We start from the raw sequence: 19,917 nt of genomic DNA on the forward strand, positions 1-19,917 counted from the left end.
ACCATCTTGGCCAACAGAATGAAACCCTGTCTCTACAAAAAATACAAAAAAATTAGTGGGGCCTGGTGGCAGGCACCTGTAGTCCCAGCTACTCGTGAGGCTGAGACAGGAGAATGGCGAGAACCCAGGAGGCAGAGCTTGCAGTGAGCTGAGATTGCGCCACTGCACTCTGGCCTGGGTGACAGAGCGAGACTCCATCTCAAAAAAAAAAATAAATGAATAAAATAAAAAATAAAAAAATAAAAAAAAATTCCATCTTCTAATACAGTAGCCACTAGCCACATGTGACTATTTAAATTTTAATTAAGATTAAATAAAATTTAAAACTTAGTTTCTCAGTCACACTAGCTGCATATTCAAATTTACATGTGCCTGGTGGTTACTATGTTAGAAAGCTGTTATAAAACACTTCTGTCATCACAAAAGGACAATGCCATCCTAGAAAAATGACTCTGAAATGTTATCCTAGAAACAATAGCTCTGTGGCAGAAGTCCAAGGAGGTGACAAGGCAGACCAAAGGGGTGGGGAGCAGGAGGATTGTCTGCAGCCTCATCCTAAACATCTTCCACTGCCATTCAGATCTTTCACTTGCTTTATATGCTGGGTTTCTACATCTGATGATGATGAGATAGAAAAAACTGAAGCCCAAAGATACGTAAGCTATGAGCTCTGAAGAAGTGCCGGCACAAGACATTCTCAGTTCAGGTGATCAGTAAACATCAAGGTGATCATGACAGTGAGGACAAGGCCATGGGCTCAGTCCTGGGATGAGCCAGTCAGCAGCTGTTTCGGAATCAGAGATGACTGAAGCACATCCCTATGTCTTTAACGGGAGTGAACGTGGATTAAGAGGGAAGCCAGGTGAGAGAATGAGATAAATCTATGCCAATCAATCATTATTTCTGGAAAACTAATTTCAAAAAAATCTTTGGCTTATCTCCATACAGGGACAACAGGAATTCCCCTTCCCTTCCTTTACAGCCCTTATCCAGCTAGCTATGCATGGCACATTTATCTTATTTTTGAATGTGTCCCCATCCAGAAAGTTGGCTTCGTGAACAGAGATTTTTCTGTTTTGTTAGCTCCATAGCATTTAGAAAAGTGTCTGAAATAGCAGGCACTGGATGGATGGACAGACGGACAGACGGATGGAATAAATGGCTGGGCGGGGGGGGCGGGGGAGAGGAAGGAAGGAAAGAAGGGAGGTGGGGGAGGGAGGGATGAAAGGAAGGAAGGAAGAAAGGTTAGTTTCTGCCAAAACAGCTAGAGACATATTAGCAATTCTCTCTTTTTTTTCAATTTTATCACTATTTTAATCAAGTAACTTAGCTGTTTGAAACAAATCCTTAAGACAGTTCAATAGAGCAAATGGTGGTTCTGCATAGAAAAATCATACTCATTTCATGAAGTAAGGAAAGATCAGCTGTCATAGGAATACCTGTGGATACCAGGCATTACTTGCATGTCTACGTCCTTCAGAAATGTCATCCCTCCCACAGCTGTTATCACCCTTATTCCAGTGACTCCTGCTTCTTATTCTAATCACCACTTCTTAGAGGTACCTAAGGTACCAAATGGATATCAAGCAGCAGCCTGGGATCTAACTATTTCACTTCAAATAGGGTAGTTCTGGGTTAATCTGACTCACACCCTGGTGTTCTGTTTAAGATCTCATTTAAAAATAAGGGTCCCTGTTTAACAAAGAAAAGTTTAAAGCCCCTGGCACAGGCAAATAGCAAACATCTACTTAAGGTTAACAATACTTAGAAAGGAAAACTAAGTTGCCCAAATAACGGAAGTCACTCCTCCTTATCCAAAGAGAAGAGAAAGATGCATGTTATCACAAGGGCCCCAAAATTGAACATAAGCATGTATGTTAACACTTTGTTGCCAAACTGTAGTTCATTCTGGAAAGTAAAAAAACAAACAAAAAACAAAAACAAGTCATTAGTGATCCAAACCTTTTATCATCTAAAAAACTGACAATTATTACTCTAAAAACATTTGTCTTCTTTGACAGGGTTAAAGAAGGTTACAGAGAAGGTTCAGAGAGCTGCTACAGAAAATTGGTAGCACAGACACTCAGTAGAGTCAGTTATGATCATCCAGACAGTAGTTAGCAAATCAGGAGAGACAATCAGGAAGGTGCCCAGGGTAGGTACCTGTGGCTAAATCTTAGACAAGCAAATAGCGGGAGTTTAAGTGAACATTTCTTGAATTTAATTGAATGTACTCTAGGGGGAAAAAAAGTACTTAGTTTAGGCTTTACATTATAGGCAATGAAAAAGCACTGAGATTTTAGGCAGCCAAATGACATGCTCATTTCTATAGTATATCTGGAGCACAGCATGAATAGGATAAAAGTGGCACCAGGGCAGGAGTACTAGATAGCAATAGTCTAGGCAAGATAGAACACAGGCATCCAGTATGGAAATGGCTGTAAGACTAGAGAAAAGGGGGAAATTAAGGAGATATTTCAGAAGTATTGTTCAAGTTTACAGAGCTTAGTAAGAAGTAAGATGCCCTTGAATAAATAGGAACCAAGAGGTGCATGGTGATATTAAAAACCAAAGTCAAAACCCAGCAGAAAGAAGTATTCGGAAAAAGGACAGGATAAGTTCAACTTTGTCAATGATACTGTGCTGTTCATGTATAAAATATCCCAAGTAGCTACCTCTCCCACACTTGTCACTATCAAATTATTCTACCTCCGCCATGTGCCTCTCCATTTCCACTGCCACCACCAGCATACAAGTCAGCACTGTCTTCCACTTGGACTTCACAACCTCTCACCCCACACTGCAATCTGTTTACATGAAACAACAGATGAAAACTTCTCACAAAATCAAATGTTTCACTCATTTTTTTAAAAAAAGGCATTCATTCAAAAATATTTATTGAGCTATATAAAATGTGCCAGGTACTGTTAGACATCATGGACAGGTCAGTGAACAAAAATTTGTAAAAATCACTACACTCAAGAACTTTACATTCTAATGATCCGATCAAGTCATTCCCCTATATTTAAAGTGTTTCCATGGTTTACCATAACTCTTAGTATAAAATCCAAAACCCTTCAAATGACCAACAACCTAGATAGATTTAGTCTGGGCCTCTCTTATCTCATCTCATGCCTCATTGGTTTAATCAGCTGCAAACTTCATCTCACCTCAGGGCCTTTCCCTCTCTCTGGAAAATCCACCTCAGCTCAAATTCACTTACTCAAGGAAGACATCCTTGACCTCTCCCCTATCCTACCCACTGTATTATAAGCAATATTGTACTATCTAATCTGTCTTTATAGAGCTTACCACAACTGTTATATATAATTGTATAATTATTTGTCTAACACCACCTGTCAGAGAGTAGTGTCCCATAAGGAAATGGGGGCATATCAATTCATATCATATCAACTCAGTCCTAGAACTTACCACATTGCCAAGTACTTAGTATGAGTAAATAGTGGATATACAAGAAATTTTCTATTTAAAAATATAGATTTGAAGGTACAGGTAGAGCAAAACAATTGGACTCCTTATTCTCTTTAGAAGGGATTCCAAAGTTTCTTCAGTGATAGAATAAAATAACAACTGATGATAATAATGAAATCACTTTCTCATATTTCAACCTCATTCCCACTGCAATGGGGCTTCTATCAGCACTGTTCCACCTAAACCACCCCAGCAAAAAGACCAACTCTTTTGTGGTTAACCCAAAAGATACCTTTCAGTCTTTATCTTACCTGTCCTCTGGGTGCCCTTTGATCTGTTTAGCCAATTCTCATTCTTCTTCTACAGTGGCATCCTTCTCCTAGCTATCTCTAGGAGTTCCAAGGAATTCTCTTGGACCCTGGCCCTTCCTCACCTCCTCATCTTCTGAACTGGCTTCAACCCATCTGGCATCTGACACAGGCTTTCACATCTCATGCAACAAATTCTGCCAGGTGTCCATACTTTCCTGAGGGCCAGACTAAGTGGTCTCACTGCTTTCTTACAACTCTAGCTGGATATCCCATTGATAGTTATATGTGGAACTAAACCTAACATAGTCCTTCAGAAATGTGTGCCTCCTCCTGTATTTCAATCTCTGGGCATAGCATTATTTTCCACTGAGCTAACCAAGCCAAAATACCACAATCATCCTAAGACTTCTCTCTGGCTATAGTCCATCCCAATGTCCTGTCAACTCCACTTCTAAATAACCTTTGCGATCCACCCCCAGTTCACCTCTGACCTGGCCTTTAGAACCTACACAGCCTCTGACTGTTTTCTCTCCCTCCAGTCCATCTCTGCTCAAATCCTCTCTTCATTACTTCCAGTGCAATAATTCTAAAATGTGAACCTGCCAAACTTTACTTATAATCCTTCACAATTATAAAAATTGGTCGAGATACAGGATGATGGTCCTTATCTTTTCAATACTGTATCTCTGGTGTCTAAATATAAGCATCTTGCACATAGTAGGCCCCTAGTTTTTTGTGCCAAACCATCTAAAAAAGTTAACATTGTCAGGTGTCCATTCAACTGCTCTTCTATATGTACTCAAATCATTACAAACAAAATACCAATAGAATTTTTTTCTAGAATTTTACAAATGTTTTAAATGTTAATCTGAAATTAAAATGAAAATAACCAGGAAAAACTTTGAAAATAAAGTGTAACAAGATTTAGCCTAATGTATGTATGTATGCATGTGTGTTTATTTGAGACAGGGTCTTGCTCTATTGCTTGGGTGGGAGTACAGTGGTGTGAACACAGCTCACGGCAGCCTTGACCTCATGGGCTCTAGCGATCCTCCTTTATTATCCTCTGGACTAGCTGGGACTACAGGTGCATATCACCATACTAGACTAATTTAAATTTTTTTTTTTTTTTTTTTTTTTTTTTTTTTTTTTTTTTTTTTTTTTTTTGAGACGGAGTCTCGCTGTGTCGCCCAGGCTGGAGTGCAGTGGCGCGATCTCGGCTCACTGCAAGCTCCGCCTCCCGGGTTCACGCCATTCTCCCGCCTCAGCCTCCGAGTAGCTTTTTTTGTAGAGGTTTAGTTTCACTATGTTGCCCAGGCTGCTCTCGAACTCCTGGCCTCGAGCAATCCTCCTGCCTTGGCCTTCCAAAATGTTGGGATTACAGGTATAAACCAATGCCCAGCAGCCTAACGTTTATTTCAAGCATGACAAGGCCGGGCGCGGTGGCTCACTCCTGTAATCCCAATACTTTGGGAGGCTGAGGCAGGCGGGTAACTTGAGCCCAGGAGTTCGAGAACAGCCTGAGCAACATGTCGAAACCCCCTCTCTAAGAAAAATACAAAATAATTAGCCAGGCACGGGGCTCACACCTGCAATCCCAGCTACTTGGGAGGCTGAGGCACAAGAATCTTTTGAACTTGGGAGCAGAAGTTGCAGTGAGCCAAGATTGCACCACTGAACTCCAGCCTGGGTGGCAGAGTGAGACTCTTGTCTCAAAAAAAAAAAAAAAAAAAAAAAAAAAAAAGACAAAACTACAATGATTTCAACAGTGTGCTGCTAGTACACGAATAGATAGCCAATATAGCAGAATGAAAAAAAAAAATACTAAACTCAGAAATGGATATACGTTTAAGAATTTAGTATACGGTAATTTCTCACAGTAGTGAGAAAAAGACAAACTAATTCAATAATTCAGTAATTCCCAAGCAACTACCAGACAATTTGTAAAATTAAACCCATCTCATATCATATATTCAAATTCACTCATTCCATATGAAAACTGCAATAAAAAATTAAACATGTAAGTGCATATTTACTTAATCATAGAATGAGAAAAGAGATAATAACCATTATGAGCCAAGACCAATAATGGCACTTATTAATAAACATGAATACAGAAAAATGTACCATAAATAAAGTAAAAGGCAAGTAACAAATGAAGAAAATATGTTTGGTATACGGCAACAATGGTTTGATAGCCTTAATATAGAAATAGTTCCATCGGGCCAGATGCAGTGGCTCAATTCTGTAAACCCAGTGCTCTGGACAGCCAAGGAGGGAAGATCACTTGAGCCCAGGAGTTCAAGGCTCCAGTGAGCTATGATCACGCCACTGCCTCCAGCCTGGGTGACAGAGTGAGGCCCTGCCTCTAAAAAATGAAATAGTTCCATCAAGTCAATAATTAAAAGTTCAACAGCCCAACAGAACAAAAATTGTAAAAGAATACAAATAGAACATGTACAAAATAGATATTAATGACCCATAACCCTATGGGAGGGGAAAGTTTAACCTCTCTAGTGTTTTTTAAAATTAAAACAGGATCATTTTTTTAATCCAACAAAATGATAGTTTTTTAATTATAATATGGTATTAGAGTACAAATTTGCACTTTAATTAATATACTTTTCTAAAACAATAATTTTCCTGTAGGACAATTAGGCAATATGTATCAATTGCCTCTAAATTATACGTATCCTTTAATACACCAATTCCACTCTCTGGAAATTATTCCAGATAAATAATATCAAGGGTACAAAGAAATTCATAACAAGGAAACTGGAAACAGCCTAACTCTTCAACAATAGGCATTTGGCAATTCAAATTCTAATACATCCATAGTGGAATATAATGATGTGTATATTTACTTGGAAATATCTTTAAAATATACTACTACTAATACTACATGGGGGGAAGTTACAAAGCAGTATGTTTTACAAGATCCCATTTTTTAAGAAAAGTATTTTAAGACAATTAGAAGGATGTGTATGTGTTTGTAAAAAGACCAGAGGGTGCGTATAACAATGCTCTCTATTAGAATACTGAGTAACTATTTCTTAAGTTCATAATTCACAATGGGGCAGAACTTTCAGATACATTGTCAGGCTGGGCACAGTGGCTCATGCCTGTAATCCCAGCACTTTGGGACGCTGAAGCGGGCTGATCACTTGAGCCCAGGAGTTCAAGACCAGCCTGGCCAACATGGCAAAACCCTGTCTCAGCCTCCTAAGTAGCTGGGATTACAGGTGTGAGCCACCATGCCCAGCTAAATACAAAAATTAAAATTTTTTGGCTGGGTGCGGAGACTCACGCCTGTAATCCCAGCACTTTGGGAGGCTGAAGCGGGAGGATCATGAGGTCAGGAGTTCAAGACCAACCTGGCCAATATGGTGAAACTCTGTCTCTAGTAAAAATAAAAAAATTAGCCGGGCATAGTGGCGTGCACCTGTAGTCCCAGCAACTCGGTAGGCTGAGGCAGAAGAATCGTTTGAACCCAGGAGGCGGAAGTTGCAGCGAGCTGAGATCATGCCACTGTACTCCAGCCTGGGCAACAGAGCGAGACTCCATCTCAAAAAAAAAAAAAAAAATTTTAATTTGGAACTCTACGAAGGCTATTCAGCTTTGGATTGAAGGGATAAAAAGCAGCATTCAAGACAACCAAAAGGGAAGAGAAGGGGTTCAAGAGGCGGAGTTATCTATAGGGGTTAGAGCACATGAAAGTCTGTGAACACACACGAGTAGAAAAAGTGCCTTATTCACCTTTGTATCCCATTCATATAACAGTGTGTAGCATGAGTGTTTACTGAATAAAAGAATCAATGTTATCTTAGTAAGAGGAAGGTCCACAAACACTAGCTGACTGAGGAAAAGACTAGAGATCACCTTGAGGAAAAATCCAAAAGTATACCAGAGCACCATAAGAATACAATCCCCAAATAAATGATCAGATTCTTTAGAAAGCATATAATAAGTGCCATGTGACAAAATGGAACCCACCCCATAAAGCAGTTTCACTAAAAGTTGAGGCTTCTGGAAGGGCCCCCAAAGACAAACTGGAACAGCCTGTGACTTATATTAGCAAATTCTTTACATATAATTATATTTATGTATTAATTGAGAACAGAAGATATGTATTTAATGGAGATTTCCTTCTTATATCAATACCTGCAGTCTTAGTTTATTGCAGCACTATTCACAACAGCAACATGAGGAAACAAACTAAGTATCCATCAACAGATGACTAAAGAAAATGACATATATATACATATCATGGAATACTACTCAGCCATAAAAAAGAATGAAATCATGTATTTTGCAGTAACCTGAATGGAACTGGAGGCTATTATCCTAAGTGAAATAACTCAGAACCAGAAAGTCAAATACTGCATGTTCTCATTTATAAGTGGAAGCTAAACAATGGGTACACCTGGACACAACGAATGGGATACACTGGGCACGGTGGCTCATGCCCTCTAATCCCAGCACTTTGAGAGGCTGAGGAGGGCAGATCACCTAAGGTCAGGAGTTCAAGACCAGCCTGGCCAACGTGGTGAAATGCCGTCTCCACTAAAAGTATAAAAATTAGCTGGGTGTGATGGTAGGTGCCTGTAATCCCAGTTACTTGGGAGGATGAGGCAGGAGAATCGCTTGAACCCGGGAGGCAGAGGCTGCAGTGAGCCAATATCGTGTCCAGCCTGGGCGGTAAGAGTGAAATTCCATTTCAAAAAATAGAATTTCATTTCAAAAAAAAGAGTAGGATAATAGACAATGGAGACTCCGAAAAGTGGGAGGGTATATATATATATATATTTTATATATATATTTTTTGAATATATATATATATTATATATATATATATTTTGAATATATATATATATTTTATATATATATATTTTGAATATATATATTTATATATATATATTGAATATATATATATATTTTATATATATATATTGAATATATATATATATTATATATATATATTTTGAATATATATATATTTTATATATATATTTTGAATATATATATATATTTTGAATATATATATATTTTATATATATATATTTTGAATATATATATATATTCAAAAGCATCTAAGTAATATCAGTATATATATTGCATCAGTATATATATAAACATCTCAGTATATATATTGAAAATATATATATATATTCAAAAGCATCTAAGTAAGTCTATTTTCACCTTCTATATTTCCAGATAATGTAAAAGCTAGCTTACCTTTTAATACCAGGAAAACCATTGGGGAACCTAGAACCATAAAATTCTGGCTAGTTACAATTTGAATGACACATTTTTACAATTCAGACACCACCTTAAGTTCCAGGGAAGTGTCTAAAGTGAACACATACACAAATGTAACGTTAATAAGTTCTTAATGTAGCCTCATCTCTATTTATACTGTAAATGTGGGTACATATGTTATTAAATTAAGATGACAGTCTAAATTCCCATCTACTTACTAGGAATCATTTATATTTCATATAGCACTAGAGATGTCTTCTCTGAGCTTATGAAGAATTATAATGGGGGGAAATCAAACCAAACATTGATGGACAACTGCAAAGAGCATTCCACATATAAATGAAAAATGTTGCTTGCTAAAGATCTATAAGGTTGTTTTCAAAAACACAACCTTCTTGATACTATTTGTCAGATAAATTAATTATGAAAGTAATAAATGTCTAAATATACAGGAAAGTGTTGTCAATTTTCTTAGTTCATCATGTTATTAACTTGTTACTAACAATAACTCAAGTTAGGATATATCCAAAACCATTCCTATGATAATATCACTAGTACTTCCTTAAAAGGCAAAGGGATAGACTTTTTGGAATGTGATCAACATTATTACAGAAGACCACTGTGATCGTCAATGTCAACAGTCCTTGAGTGACAGCAAGAAAAACTGTTGGCAACTTCTGTTTTGAGGGATCAACACAGCACCTTTGAATACCTTTCCTTTTCAGGAGAACTTGCCAGGATGCCTCCAGAAGGTTTCTGAACCCTAATAAACCGTTACACAAATTCTAGTCTTTATCTCCTTTTTTTTTTTCTACAGAGCAATAACTTACTTGTACAAGTTTGGGCTTCAAGAAAACACTAGATTTTGCCCTGGGAAATGATGGTTATGTCAACTTATTTGAGCTGACTCTAGACAAAATTATGAGGTCAGCATAGTTAACCTTCAGTGTTTCCTTGTTCTCCTTTGCTTAGCTTCTGTTCAGTACCTCCCTCTATTCCTCTGATCTCCATGAAATCTGGAACTCTTATATTGTTCCCTAGCTAAAGATACTAAATAGCGACACCCATCTAGGCTCAATGTCCTGAGCTTCAGATTTGCCCCAAATGTGTACTTCTGGGACTGAGGTTCCAATAGTCATTTCAACTAATTCATATAATGGTGATGGGCTAATGATGGCAACTTCACATACATACCTACACCCTCATTGCCTCATGAAATAAAAATCAATGATTTTCAACTGGGTTGGGAGAATGGGCTACTGAATCAGAATCACCTGAGAAATTCTGAAATAAACTTTCTCATCAATATACAAATGTATAACCCCATGTCCTGTGGGTGGCCAATGCCTTGAGAAGCCACAGATGCTGACGTTGAGAGGGAGGGAGGGCAGAAACATCATCCAACTAAGCAAAAGAAATGTTCATGTGCCTTGTTCTTCCCTCTGCCCATAAACACATGGTAGGTGTTCAGTAACAGCTGCATTTCCAGTCAATATTTTTTAAAAACTACATAAACAAGTCCTTCTCATCAGGTGCGGTGACTCATGCTTGTAATCCCAGCACTTTGGGAGGCTGAGGCAGGCAGATCACTTGAGGCCAGGAGTTCAAGACCAGCCTGGCCAACATGGCGAAACCCTGTCTCTACAGAAAAATGCAAAAATGAGACAGGCATGGTGGCATGCATCTGTAGTCCCAGCTACTCAGGTGGCTGAGGTGGCAGGACTGCGTGAGACCGGGAGGTCAAGGCTGCAGTGAGCTATAATTGCACCACTGCACTCCAGCCTGGGTGACAGAAAGAATCCATCTCAAATACAAAAATTAATTAATTAATTAAAAATTTTTTTAGAAATCCTCTGCTTTAAAAGCAGAGGAGTATAATCTGTTACAGATTTCCTATGGAGCTTTCAGGAACCAAGGAAAGACCAGTAGGGAAGACACAAGAGTACCACAAACAGCCCCAGGCAGTTACCTACTCACACACAATCTAATACTTATGAAATGTCTATTTATGAAAACAATAAATATTTTTAAGACTATTTCCCTTCTCTCTGCTGCAAATGGTAAGCTCATTTTCACCTTTATCTTTCAACATCAATGTCACCTTATCATGGAATCAATCTTCTCCAGACCATTCTATATCATGCAGAATTTTCACCCCTTTGTTTCCTTCCCAATACTTACAAAACTCAAAATCATTTATTTTTTATTTATTTATTTATTTATTTACTTATTTATTTATTTATTTTTGAGACAGAGTCTCACTCCGTCGTACAGGCTAGAGAGCAGTGGCACAATTTCGGCTCACTGCAGCCTCAACCTCAACCTCCCAGGCGCAAGCAATCCTCCCACCTCAGCCTCCCAGATATATGGGACTACAGGCATGTGCCACCATACTCGGCTAATCAAAATTCTTTTATATCTTTTTAATTGGAGTTTAATCTCTCTCCCAGAGCAGTGTTATATCCCAGTCCTAGTACACTGTCTGGCATAGAAGTATTAAAAAAAAAAAAACTGTATAAAAAAAGTATAAAAAACCCTGAAGGCAGGATTCTAACTTTTACAAGGACAACAATGGAGAGTGAATTGGTTATAAACCTAGTAAGAAAAGAAACAAGGAGATGTCATCAAAAAACAGAAACACAAAGGGAGGGTGAATAGTCAGGAGTTCATGCTGAGGTCAAGGTTAGATGTGTGGTGGGATAAAGCAAAGAGGAAAAGCCAAACAGGACATAGGAAATGAAGAATGAAAGCTTTCGAGATTAAATGAGCCCAAGCATATCCAACACGGTATAGCCCCAGACAGGGTGAGGCAAGAAAGTCATCCAGTAAAAAAAACTAGGTTGCGTTAATCTCAAAGACATTGACTCATCTCAATTCTCCAGCCAAACTCTGCTACTCTCCTCTGCAGATAACCTCAAGGTCTACTTAATAGAGCAAAGTGAGGTCATGGGGCCTACATCTCTGCAAACTGCCCTCGAAACTCCTTTGTATATGCACCTATGCCTCTTGGCTCAGAAGAAGCACCCTTCTGCCTCTAGAGGCTTCACTCTCCCAGAAATTACTCTTTCTTATCTTCAACTTGTTTGGCCCAATCCTTCTCAAAACCTAGGCTTGCTGGAGTCTCTTTCATCAAGAAAAATCAAAACCCCTCCTCTTTATTGTAGACTGTACTGGCACATCCTCCATTCTCCCACTGCCTGGCTTCTTGAGGGTAGACCTCAGGGGCTTCAACCACTTTGCAACCCACCACAAAAAAAGTTCCAACAAAAGGACAAGGTTACCTGCTACTTTCCTTCCAGGTGGCCAAATACAAAAGGCAATTTTTTTATTATTTTTTATTTTTTTTGAGACAGGGTCTCATTCAGGCTGAAGGGCAGTGATGAGGTTTCACTATGTTGCCCAGGCTGGTTTTGAACTCCTGAGCTCAAGTGATCCACTCGCCTTGGTCTCCCCAAGTGCTGGGATCATAGACACGAGCCACCACACCTGGACCAAAAGGCTATCTTGACCCCTTTTCTGTTCCTGGTCCCTCTGTAGTGCTTCACCCTGTACATCACTCCCTTTGTGAAACTTTGTCCTCTTAACAATACCTGCCTCTCTCAAAACCTCCATAACAGTTCCTTCTCCTCTCTTCATCTTTTCTGGTGCCCTGATATTCTCATATTCTTTTCAAGTCTTTCCTCTCTTTATAGCACTTGTTTTCTTCCTGAGTGAGCAACTCAAAAGGTTTTAGCTATCATCAGTGACTCCAAATGATGACTTTCACTGTATACATCTGTACTCCACAAACTCCACCTTGCCATTGAGTATCTCTGCACTAATACACCAAATAAACCTGAAAGTTAACATTTCAAAGTGAACTCACTGTCTTCTCTCAATGTATTATTCCCCATTCTGGTTGATGACAACCAATTGCTCAAATCAGAATCCCGATTCACTCTAGATACCACTGTTCACCACGCCTGGCTCCATATCAACTGATCATTAGAGTCCCTCAGTTCTGTTTATTTGGTACTTTTAGAGCCTGTACCTCCCTCCCTTCCTTTCTTTCTCATTGACACTGTGGCCCATCAGGTCCTCATCTTCTCTCACCTAGCGTACCACAAATCTCATCTTCTGCAATTGACCCTTCCCTTCACTCCTAGAGTGATGTTAACGTTCAAACTCAGCAATGGGACTCCTTTGCTTAAAAGCATCCAGCGGCTTCCCTTTCCACCACTTCTACCTATAAGACTGACAATTCCCTTTGTTACTTTCTCACGGCATATGCTCCAGCCCTGGCGATTCATACCTTAGTATTCCCAGGTCATGGTCTTCTCTGATTTTGAAATGTACCCTGACTACAACAAACTTATGGTCTTTCAAGACACAGAACAAGTGCCACCTCTCCCACGAAGACTTCCCAAATTACCCCTGCCCCATATTCAGAGCAAAGAGTTGATCATTACCTTCTTTGGGCTCTATTTTACATACATGTATTAGCAAACTTAGCATCACTTATTACAACTATTGTATTTGCAGGTTGTGTCCCATGTGTATATTATATACACATACACATGGATACACATGTTCCTTAAAAGGCCTAGTCTACATCCTATTGACTATTCCATCCCCAGCATTCTGCACAGTGCTTAGCACATAGCTAACTCTGAATAAATACGTGCTGGCAAAGTGCCGTGAGTCAAACAACACTAGGATTTAGGGAACCAAATAAGTTATCAAGTTTTAAAAAAACAAAGAAGGTGAAAAAGAAAACAGTGCTGCTGCACCGGAACCTTCCCTGAACCAACTGGGAGTTAGGTCTGGCTCTACTGTGCTTTCAAAGCCCTCCATTTCTTCCCCATCATACAACTGACATCTTATTGTAAATATCTTTGTACGTGCCTTCCTCATTAGGGTGAAATACAATTACCACTAGAAATATTTATAATTTAATTTTTTTTAGCCTGTGTAATGGCATGTGCCTACAGCCACAGCTATCTAAGAGGCTGGGGCAGGAGGATCACTTGTGCCCAGGTGTTAAAAGCTGCAGTGAGATATGATAAAATAATACAAATTTTTTTTTTTTTTTTTTTTTTTTTTTTCAAATAGAGACGAGGTCTTACTCTGTTGCCCAGATTGGTCTCAAATTCCTGGGCTCAAACGATCCTCCCACTGCAGCCTCCCAAAGTGCTGGGATTACAGGCATGAGCCACTGCACCCAGCCTATTTCTAATTATCTTAATAGCAGTTAATACTTACTGAGCATTTACCAAGTGCCAGATATCTTGCTAAGTGCTTTACATGAGTTAACTCATTTAATCTTCACTATAAGACAATGTAATAGATCTTATTCATATTACCATTTTTAGGTGAAAAAACTGAGCTTTAAAAAGAATAAGTAATTCGTCCATTGTCCCACAGCAAATGAACAGCATTCAAAGCCAAGGAGTATGATTTCATGGCCCATGCTCCTGGTTTAACTACTATACTATTCGACTAATGCCTCCCACCAATAACCCACCATCAAATACATGACTAAAGAACAGCAGGATTTCACAAAGGCCTGGGCTTTGTTTGGCTTACTTGCTATTGCACATATTAAATACTCAGTAAATATTTGATGGTTGATTGGCTGGCTGAATGAAAAACTGTTTAAAACTTTGGGTCTGGGCCGGGCGCGGTGGCTCAAGCCTGTAATCCCAGCACTTTGGGAGACCGAGACAGGCGGATCACGAGATCAGGAGATCAAGACCATCCCGGCTAACACGGTGAAACCCCGTCTCTACTAAAAAAATACAAAAAACTAGCCGGGCAAGGTGGCGAGCGCCTGTAGTCCCAGCTACTCGGGAGGCTGAGGCAGGAGAATGGCATAAACCCAGGAGGCGGAGCTTGCAGTGACTGAGATCCGGCCACTGCACTCCAGCCTGGGCGACAGAGCGAGACTCCGTCTCAAAAAAAAAAAAAAAAAAAAAAAAAGAAACTTTGGGTCTGGCTGGGCACTGTGGCTCATGACTATAATCCCAACAATTTGGGAGGCCGAGGTGGGCTGATCACTTGAGGTCAGGAGTTCAAGATCAGCCTGGCCAAAATGATGAAACCCCACCTCTGCTAAAAATACAAAAAATTAGCTGGGCATGGTGGTGTGTGCCTGTAATCCCAGCTACTAGGGAGACTGAGGCAGGAGAATCACTTGAACCCAGGCAGCGGAGGTTGTAGTGAGCCAAGATCACATGATAGCACTCCAGCCTGGGTGACAGAGCATGACTCTGACCCAAATAACAAAACAAAACAAAATGAAACGAAAACCTTTGGGCCTATTTATTTTATTTTATTTTATTTTTTAAGCTAAAAATTGAATGGGTGATTTTTTTTTTTTAATTGAGACTGAGTCTCTCTTTGTTGTCCAGGCTGGAATGCAGTGGCAAGATCTAGGCGTACCGCAACCTTTGCCTCCCAGATTCAAGCAATTCCCATGCCTCAGCCTCCTGAATATCTGGGATTACAGGCAACTGCCACCACACTCAGCTGATTTTTTTTTTGTATTTTTAGTAAAGACAGGGCTTCGCCACATTGGCCAGGCTAGTCTCCAACTCCTGACCTCAGGAGGTCCACCCACCTCAGCCTCCCAAAGTGCTGGGATTACAGGCGTGATCTGTGCCCGGCCTGAAGAGGTGGTTCTTTATGGTCTCTTTCAAATGTAAACATTCTCTGGTTTTATTATATGAAGGTAAAGTGCCTGCTGCCTATAATATCATGATGATACATTAGAAACAGTACAGACAGGCAGTTAAGAGCATGAGTTTGAGATCAGTAAACCTTAAATGGAATCCCAGACCAACTACTTAAACTGGGCAAATCACTAGATATTCTTTTTTCTTTGTTTGAGACAGGGTCTCACTGTTGCCCAGGCTGGATTGCAATAGTGTAATCATGGCTCACTGTAGCCTCTAATGCCTGGACTCAAGTGATCCTCCCACCTCAGCCTTCCGACCAACTAGCTAGAACTACAGGTGTGTGCCACCACGCCCAGCTAATTTTTTAATTTTTCTTTTGTAGAGATGGTGTCTTGTTATGTTGGCCAGGCTGGTTTTGAAGGGCCTCAAGTGATCCTTTGGCCTTGGTCCCCCTAAGTGCTGGAATTACAGGCATGGGGCACCATGCCCACCCACTTGATCTGCTTTCCCTCACCTTAAAATAAGGGTGGTCCTGGCAACCGCCTCTGTAAGCGATTTCTAAAGATTAAATGAGAAAATACGGATGTGAAAAATTTACACAACAGCTGGAACATAATAAAGCACTAATAAATGGCAGCTATTACTATAATCTGAGAATCTGAACAGAAATGATACATGCACACACAAACGTAAAGATAAGCATCCACTGTTTAAATAAACACAGTTTTTTCACAGGAAGACTATGTGCCATTTCATTATTTTAGTGCCCTGAGGTGTGTTTGGATTCAAGCATGTTAGTTACACAAAAAAGACTTGAGAAAACCACATTTTTATTCAAGCATGTGAGCTTTCTTACTCCCTTCGCCTGTGTCCCTATTTGTTCATATCCAGACAATTCACCTGGACCTCAGTCTCTCCCATTTCTCATTTCTCTCACAAGAAGGCATATGTCTTATTTGTTATAAAGTTAATGGGTGAATGTGGAGAAAGAGGTGTTCTAAGGAAGAATTTCAATCTATAAGTATTTCTCAGACCTCTTTGCTAGTGACTATATAGCATTCTGCCCCCCTCAAAAAAATCAAGTTTCCACAAAAAGTTAATTTTATTCAATTTAAAAATTATTTTAAGAAAACTGACATCCATTTTCCAAGATTAGATGAGATATCCTCAAGTGTCCCCAAACTAAGTTTGTGAAATCCCTTACCAAAAATGAAACAGAGTTCTCTTACTCTCTGAGTCCCAGTCTTAACAACCAAAAAAATATATATACTAAGGAAGGAAAAAAAACGAGTTCCAGCACACTATCACAAAAGTAGAGAAAACTTTATAAAAAGTCATTATATATTATCATTTCATAAAATTTAATAAAAATTTACATAAAATTTAAAAATAAATGAAATAAAAAGTAGTATGATTATTTAATATCTTTTACAGTAACAAACATACAGAGTGTTACACTAAAGATGGTATACATAAAATTTTCAATGGGTGCAGCACACCAACGTGGCACATGTATACATATGTAACAAACCTGTACATTGTGCACATGTACCCTAGAACTTAAAGTATAATTAAAAAAAAAAAAAAAATTCGGCTGTAATTTCCTTGGACTTTTGGAGTGACAGTTTTAAAATCACAATTTAAAAAATAATTATAATCATAAAAACCTTAGCTGGGTGTGGTGGCTCACACCTGTAATCCCAGCACTCTGGGAGGCTGAGGCAGGTGGATCACCTGAGGTCAGGAGTTCGAGACCAGCCTGGCTAACATGGTGAAACCCCATCTCTAATAAAAATACAAAAAATTAGCTGGGCACGGTGACAGGTGCCTGTAATCCCAACTACCTGGGAGGCTGAGGCAGGAGAATTGCTTGAACCCGGGAGGTGGGGGTTGCAGTGAACTGAGATCGCGCCAGCCTAGGCAACAAGAGTGAAACTCCATCTCAAAAAAAAAAAAAAGCCTTAAGCTGAACTTATGCCAAAGTTTCCAAATTCTTTATCAGATAGTGCTTATTTGGTTTATCTTACTATCCATGATAACAGGAGTCAGGGAAACGGCATGGATATATGGATAGACAGACAAAACAAAACTCAGAAAAGCCTATGGTAAATAATGCACCTTCGCTACCTGCTCTTAAAAATCCTTGATAAGTAGCTAAAATGAACGAACATGTATTCTCTTGCACAAAAATTCAATAGTAGTGATATGGGCAGAAGACAGGCAGCAGGAAAGAAAAGGTCAAAATTAAGTCACTCTGAATAAACGGGCTGTAACTGACAGTTGGCTGTATTCATGTTTTGTGAATGAGAAAGGCAATGTGACTTCTGCAAATTCTCACAGAAAGGTAGGTGTGAAAAAGTCAATTCCAGACTTGGAGGTAGCATCTATGGCAAAAAATGAGTGAAGAAGACCAAGAGGGTATAAGTTTGTTGTGTCTCAGTCTATCCAAGAGACTGCAAAAAGAGCACAGAGCACCATGAAGAGCTGGCCTGAGCAACCACTAAACTCATGTTCCATTGTGGGACCCTATTCTACTTCACATCTCCATGCCTGCAATATGCAGAAGCATGGATAAGCTAATGAGTTTTGGAATAAATATTACTGTCATCCTCATCACCACTGCTGCCTTTCACCAACCACTTATTGAGGACCAACATGTATGGCTTTCCATTATTTCATTTAATCCTCAAGAGACTCAGAGGAGAAAACTCAGGCACAAAAAGCAACTAAAAGGAGGGAAGATGAGAAAATCATACCTAGTTTTGTTTGACTGCAAAGTCCAAGTTCTTAACCACTATTCCACCTGGAAACCATGTTGATTCAAGCAAGGATACTCAGGAGTCAATTAATTCCACTATGAGGAAGCTATGTACAAGTTACAGAAAGTAATAAAATAGGCCAGGTGCAGGGGCTCACGCCTGTAATCCTAACACTTTGAGTGGCCAAGGTGGGAGGACTGCTTGAATCCAAGAGTTCGAGATCAGCCTGGGCAATATAGTGAGACTCTGGCTCTACAAAAAAAACCAAACAAACAAACAAACAAAAACCACTATATATATATGTGTGTGTGTGTGTGTGTGTGTGTGTATGTATGTGTATATATATGTGGATATGTATGTGTATATATATTTCCATATGGAAAATAAAAGTATAGAATACAAAAAGAAGGATATAAAAGTTAATTACCAAGTGGGAATTTATGCACCACCAAAACAAACCATAATATAATTGCAATGGAATTTCAAAGCTTTGATAACTAGATTAAGAATAACATCCATTTAGTATTTTCCATTTTCTCAAAATTGTTTATCCATCACATACATGTACAATTTTTTCTACTGTAATTTATATCTCAAGACTCAATTCCTCACCCAAACTACCATCACACATTCCCAACTGTCGGCAGGATGGCTCCTACTATTGTAAGAGTCTGAAATTCAACATCAGTGAGATTACTCTTTCTGCAAAACCAGTTCTTCCTGCTTTCTTATTTCCATTGAGGCAAGACCACTCTGCCAATTATGCAGGCTCAAAATTCAAACAGTACCCTTGATTCCATTCTCACCTTTTCTTCCAAATAATGACATTCATTCAATGAATGTCTATTAGGGACTTCAACTCAATGCTTTCAAAATCCTCTCATGCTGATTTGGAACCCACGCCACCTCTTATAACTTCTCCCTAATCAATCTCCCCTTTCCTGCCTCTCAATCCCTCAATCTCCCTCTATATCCCCTGCTACACTTAAGTTCCTTCAGTGCCAGCACTGTGTGTTCCTCTCTTTAAAACCCCTACTACACTCAGTAGAAAGTCGTTCCCAGAATCAGTACTCAAATATTTTTATATTAAATTGAATCCTGTTTATTGTGCAGCCACTAAAAATCAGTTATACTTTGAGAAGATACTTATATAGCCACTTAAGTTCAGTTGATTTTATTTTTTCAGGTACTTTTAGATGGAGCAGCAACTTCATGGAGGTCAGGAAATTTAAGTGGGTCCAAAGAAATTCCTCAAATAATGTAAACTGAACATGCCTGTATTACACAGGAAGCCTACGCCACGGCCTGTGCTCTCCCAAAGAACACAGATATTTCACCCCTACCTCCTGACTCATGTATCATTTCAGACTGTCACCACCTTGAAAGAAAAGAATGATTTGTATCACACATTTGACTTCTAATATGTTCATGGATACTAGGGTAACTTGTACCAGTTTAACTCACTGCAGGGGAATAAGGAAAGCTGACAAGAGAAGTCTT

General features: G+C 39.2%; 1 protein-coding gene across 11 annotated transcripts in view; it reads right to left on the reverse strand.

The window, feature by feature from the left end:
- The window catches only part of RUNX1T1 (RUNX1 partner transcriptional co-repressor 1), a 148,674-nt gene that overhangs the window by 71,284 nt on the left and 57,473 nt on the right, over nucleotides 1-19,917 (reverse strand). The gene's annotated exons all lie outside the window — the stretch shown is intronic.

The sequence above is a fragment of the Papio anubis genome, chromosome 8 (assembly GCF_008728515.1).
Source record: "Papio anubis isolate 15944 chromosome 8, Panubis1.0, whole genome shotgun sequence".
Classification (NCBI taxonomy): domain Eukaryota; kingdom Metazoa; phylum Chordata; class Mammalia; order Primates; family Cercopithecidae; genus Papio; species Papio anubis.